Here is a 6,379-nt window from a genome sequence, read left to right on the forward strand (position 1 = left end):
TAGCGGGGGTCAAAACCTGGGTATGTTGGGACAGTCCGAGAATTCATCTGAGTGGGTGATCATAGTGACAGGATCAACCCCTTTTTCGGACAAAGGTAATGATCGGGGATGCACTCTCACTGATGGAAACCAAGACTGCCGGCAGCCGATTTCAACCGTTGAGATTTGTTTTGCAAAATATATTTTATATAAGATATAAAAGAATATATATATGGTTTCTAAAATGTTTGCAAGAAGGTTTTAATTCCCAGGATCCATATGACTGGAGAGTGCAACACTGTTCCTTGCAGCCGAGGGAGAGGTCCTCTCTTGTCGGGCAGTGTATGATCATTATGGGATGAGAGGTTAAGTGTAAGACCATTGAGGATAATACCTGATGGGTTAATCTTGCATCTGCCCACAGTCCCTGGGTGTTACAAGGTGGCTTGGCCCAGGGACCACTTAGTGTAAGTGTTGGGCCCATAGAGCTCATTTGATGGGTTTCAGGGGGTACATTGTCTTCAGCAGTGCATTCGGCCAGGCCTTGTAACAAAGGCTGGGCTGAACCCATGTGGCTGATGTGTAGATCAATGCTTGGGTCCCACGCCATACAAGGAAGCCCAACTGGGCAGCAATTTGGAAGGTTTTTGAGTACATAACCTTAAATGGGCCTTAAGCCCATTTCGAACTAGGCTGATTTGATCAGTCATTTAAAGGGGGCGAATTCTGAAGTGGGTCAGCTAAAAGGATTGGGCTTAGACCCTATCCACTCAGAGAGTCCAAGATCTAAATAAGATTTAGATCTGGAAACCTCCTAATTAGATTAGGAGACAACTGATCTGATCTGCAGATAAGATAAGGATTATCCCTTATCACTAAGGGACTTCTAACCCAAATATGATTTGGATTAGCAACTCCTAATCTGATTAGGAGCTGATCCCTTTGAGATTATAAAAGGGGAAGGGGGCGGCAGCCTTTTAGATCATCAACAACATTCTTCTCTTAAAGAAAGAGAGATTGAGAGATTTCCTGCATATTGCGAATTCTCTCCTGCCGCCACCTTCCTGCCATTGCCAGTCCTTCAGTTCGATCTCCAGTTCTTGGGAGCAATCAAGATTTGATCTTGATCTCAATCTTTTGGGAAAAGATTGGTTGGAGCTGTACTCACAAGCCGTCCGGTTGATTCTTGTGAAGGGTCAAGTTCTTTTGAAGAACGTTGTTGATTCTGCTCCATCCTTCACTGCGCCATCTTCAGTGGGAGCAGATTTTGGATCCTTCCTTGGGCGTGAACACCTCCATTGGGAGATAGTATTTCTCCGTATCAGGTATAATCCTCTCCCACTCCTTTTGGTTCAGATCTGGTTCAGTTTATGGTTCAAGATTGATCCTTGAAAATATGATTTTCTAAATAGGGAATACGATTCCCAATTGAAGGGAGAGATAAATTTTTGAAATTCGCCCCTTATTCCACAATCTTTGGGCGTCCATACTCGCTGAGCTCAACGGCCCACTTCGTCAGTCGACTAGAGACCTCGGGCTTGAGTAGAAATTACCTCAGATGTTTGTTGGTGAGGATGACAATAGTATGAACTTGGAAGTACGGACGGAGCTTTCGAGCTGCAATAACCAGTGTGTAGGCTAGCTTTTCTATCTTCGGATATCTCGTCTCTGCTCCCTGCAACACCTTACTAACATAGTAGATAGGTCGTTGGACCCGATCTACCTCTTTTATTAGTACCGAGTTAACCACTTCGTCACTTGCCGAGAGGTACAACTCTAAAACATCGCCCTCTTTGGGTCGAGTTAAGACCGGTATGCTAGCGAGGTACTTTTTGAGCTCGTCGAACGCGAGCTGACAATCTTGGGTCCATTCAAACCCTTTGCTTTTAATTGCTTTAAAGAAAGGTAGGCAACGGTCTGCCGACTTGGACATGAAGCGGCTCAGATCAGCTATTCGACCATTTAGCCTCTGAACCTCCTTCATTTTTCGGGGTGGTCTCATGTCTAGGATGGCCTTTACTTTGTCCGGGTTAGCCTCAATGCCACGCCGATTAACGATGTACCCCAGGAACTTACCCGAGGTGACACCAAAGGCACACTTATTTGGGTTCAATTTCATGTTAAATCTACGCAAAATTTCAAAAAATGAATGCAGGTCTTGTATTAAATCACATGAAAACTGGGTTTTGACGACCATGTTGTCTACATAACACTCTATTTTTCGGCTAATCAATGGTTCAAACAACTTATTTACAAGTATTTGAAAGGTTGCCCCGACATTTTTTAGAACAAAGGGCATGACCTTGTAGTAGTACAGGCCAAGCTCGGTTATGAAGGCAGTCTTTTCTTCATCAGCCGGGTCCATTCTGTTCTGGTTGTAGCCCGAGTAGGCATCTAGGAAACTCTGCAATTTGTGCCCCAAGGTTGCGTCCACTAGACGGTTGATCCTGGGGAGTGGGAAGCAATCCTTTGGACAAGCTCGGTTCAGGTCGGTGTAGTCGATGCACATGTGCCATTTACCGTTAGCCTTTTTTTACTAGAACGGGGTTGGCCACCCAGCTCGGGTAATGGACTTCCCTGATAAAATCGGCTGCAAGGAGCTTCCCGACCTCCTCGTCGACTGCTCTTCATCGCTCTGGGGCTAGGTTGCGTTTCTTCTGTCTAACGGGCCTAACTACAGGATCAGTATTAAGCTTATGAGTTATGATGTGAGGGTCTATGCTGGGCATTTTTGCCGCAGACCATGCAAAAATGTTAAATTTTCAAGTAAGAAGTGTACCAGTTTAGTTCGCAGAGGCTCCTCAATGGAAGCGCCGATCTGAAGTGTTCGGGTCGGGTCCTTTGTTGATGCCGGGATGGAGACGGTCTCTTCTGTGGGCGCAGCTCGCTCCTCGCTTTGCTCCGTAGGTCGCTCCAGCTCGAGGTCGTCAGCCACCTTGGCTTTCCCTTTGAGGGCACCGACGTAGCATTTGCGAGACTCAAGCTGGTCACCTCCCGCTATCCTGATTCCGAAGTCCGTGGAACTTCATGGCCAAGTAGTAAGTGGAGACCACAGCTCGTAAGGCATGGGTGATCGGCCGACCTACTATGGCATTATACAAGGAGGGGGTTGCGACCACTAAGAAATCGTGGTTGAGCCTCACTATGCTAGGCCATGTGCCGACTTCCACAGGTACTATAATCCTTCCCAGGGGCCTGACGTCCTCTTCGCTAAAGCCTACCAGGGGAGTGTTCGCAGGCTTCAGGTGGCTCTCTTGGAGCTGAAGTTGGTCGAAGGCTGCTTTGAAGAGGATGTCTACTGAGCTGCCTGAGTCGATGAGGATGCGCCTGACTTCAAAGTCGTTGATCTTCACCTTTATGACGAGTGCATCATCATGGGGGTAGTGGACCCCGTGCGCGTCATCTTCTGTGAAGAAGATCGGGTCTTCCATCCTTAGCCGCTTCGGGGGGTTCTGCTCTTCCCTGGTGGCCTCGCGAGCTGATGCACGAGCTACAGTTGAAGTGCAGCCCGCCACAATCGAACCTCCAACTATCACGTGGATGGCCCCCTGAACTGGTCTCTCTTCGGGGGCTACTTCTACGAATGTTCTGCCTGCCTACTAGACTCGGGAGCATCTCTACTCTGCTCCCCTTCCCGACCTGCTTTATTATTATTATTATTATTATTATTATTATTATTTTGTATAAAATTTCTCAAATACCCGCGATGGATGAGCTCCTCTATCTCGTCGTGGAGGTTTTTACAATTATCGGTGCTGTGACCGTGATTTTTATGAAAACTACAATACAAATTTTTATTTCTAACATTAGGGTCGGCCTTCAGCCGAGGTGGCCACTTCACGTATGGGGCATCCTTGATCACCATGAGGATCTTAGCCCGCTTCGCGTTGAGGGGCATGTAGTCCATTTCTGCTGCTGGAGCTCAGAAAGGCTGATTTGGCTTTGACCTCCGAGCTTGGTCCTTTTTCTTCTTGTTGTCACCCTGAGTTGGGGGCTCTAGTTCCCTCTTTCTTTTCTCAAGGGCCTGCTCGCCCTTCTGGTTGATCTCTTCCTCCGTCCCTATTAAACCAATCTGCGAGCTTGAGGAACTCGGTCACGGTCTTGGGCTGATTGACAACCACGTGCTACTTGAACTCTTTGTGGGTAATACCTCGCTTGGCTGCGGTGGGACGAATTGCGGGGTCCAGATCGGATATCTGTAAACAAGCATCGTTGAACCGCTTGATGTAATTCCGAATGGACTCCCCTTCCTTTTGAACTATGCCGAGGAGGCTTTCTTGAGTTCTTAAGCACCTCTTGCTGGTGACAAAGTGGGAGGTGAAGACTTGCACGAACTGTGCCCAGCTTCTTATCGAACCGGGCGTGAGGTTTCGTTACCATGTGCGGGCTACCCCTTTGAAGGTGGTGGAGAAGGCCACGCACATGCAGGATTCACTGGCTCTTGCCAGGTGCATCTGGGAGTGAAAGGCGTCCACATGATCATTCGGATCGAAGGATCCATCATACTTGTCCAGTGGAGGGAGCTTGAAGTCCCTTGGCATGGGGACAACAAGGAGTTCTGGAGATAGTGGGGAAGGAACTGAAAGGAGAGGAGTAGCTTTTACTTCACCTGAGCTCACCTCCTCTTTACCTTTGAGCTCGGGTGAGACACGAGTAGTAGTTCGGCGAGCTCGCCGACGTCTTTGCTGCTGCTTTGTTGGCTCAGCATTGGTGCTTCTTGCTTCAGTGTTACCGAGCTCGATGGGCTCGGATCGCTGGTGGTAGCTCTGAACCGAAGGGCCCTGCCTATAGTCTGCGGCTAGGACCTCAAACGGATTTTTTGCGAGCAGAAGCTCGAACTACGAGTGCTGGGGCGATGCGGGCTTGACTGGCTGGAAGGCCCTTGACTTGCCCACAGGCTGCAAGGCAGGGGTGGCTGGCCTCTTCTTTCTACCATAGGAAGAGGCTTGGCTCTTAGAAGGATCCTGGGCCTGAGAGGCTTCTCCCCGGTGAAGTCGTTCGCTCCGGCGGGAGGGCTTGGTTTGCTTCGTGGCCGGGTGCCGAAGGGGGAAGCGGCTGCTGGGCCTGAGGCAAGGAAGGGAACTGCTACTGGTACTGGTACTGAGAGACCTGATGCAGTACTTGTTGCTGGTAGAGTTGGAACTGCTGGAACTGCTGCATTTGAGCTTGCATGGCTCGCATGCACTGCACTAAGTCTTCTAACTGGTTCTGGTTGGTCATTGGGTGCACAATCGAAGGTTCAGCAAAGGTCGCTTCAACAATGGAAGGGAGTGGAGCGTTCACGGGTGCCACTATGAGAGGCACATTCAAACTAGGGATTCCGTCCACAAAGTGGGAGACGGTGAACTGTCCGATATAGACTGTGGGGAGTTGGGGTTGCTCCCCAGAAGCGTTCTGGCTGGCACCACGTCCGGCGTTGCTGGAGGAGGCCATGAAAGATAAGTTCTTAGAAGGAATTTGTAAAAAACTAGAGGAAGGCTTTTTGAAGCGTTTCCCATAGACGACGCCAAATTATGCTGCGCAATCTGGGCACTCCTAGTTGGTGGCTGATTGGCTCCTAGCTGGCGACGGACGGTACCTGAGAAGAAGACGGTGAAGGATTCCCGGGGGACTTGCCCAATGGGAATACTCCGATGCTTAAGTTAGAATGCTGGAGGAAGTAGTAAAGAGTGCAAAGAAGGCTAAGAGTGTAGGTTACGCTAGATCACCGAATGTTTGAGATTAGCTCAAGAGAAAGTTTAGATATATTCAAGATGCTCAAGATACTTTAAGATACCTTTTTTATACTTCAAGATATCTTTTTCCCCTTCGACCAAGGGGCTCTTAAATATGGGCGTTCTTGTCAAATCAGGTGTAACCGCCACTGGGCCTTTGTCGCAACCATTATCTGCCAGGGCTGCGCAGGTAACCGTTGTAGAGTACTACCCAATCGGAGGAGTGACACGTCCCGGGAGGACAGACATGCCACCATTTGTCGAGAGACGTGGGTGCAGTCTGTCGGGTTGGCAAGGACTGCGCCGCCAGTCAGGAGACGTGGCGCAGTCTGATGGGTACGGTCTTGTTAGATAGAAGCTTCCTGAAAACATCTCGTCGCTTAGTAGCGAGCTATCCTGTCGCGAGCTACCTTGTAGCGAGCTCCTAGGGGTACTTTGAGGTGATTCTTCTTAAAGTTGCCTTTGGGGCAGTTTTTCTGCCTAAGTGTTGGGCGGTTATCCTAGCTCACGAGCTGGGATATACTTGTCTTGGAGTATTCCCTTTCAATACATCGGGGGTCCTCGAGCTCGCGTTGTAGCGAGTTCACCCTATAGCAAGCTGTGACGTATCGAGCTATCCTGCGGGCTCGTTACCTAGTTGTAGTTAGGCTGTGGTGCTGAGCTATTACTTATGCTAAGTCATGTCC

This window comes from Nelumbo nucifera, chromosome 1 (assembly GCF_055504915.1).
Source record: "Nelumbo nucifera cultivar China Antique chromosome 1, China Antique-T2T, whole genome shotgun sequence".
Taxonomy (NCBI): Eukaryota; Viridiplantae; Streptophyta; class Magnoliopsida; order Proteales; family Nelumbonaceae; genus Nelumbo; species Nelumbo nucifera.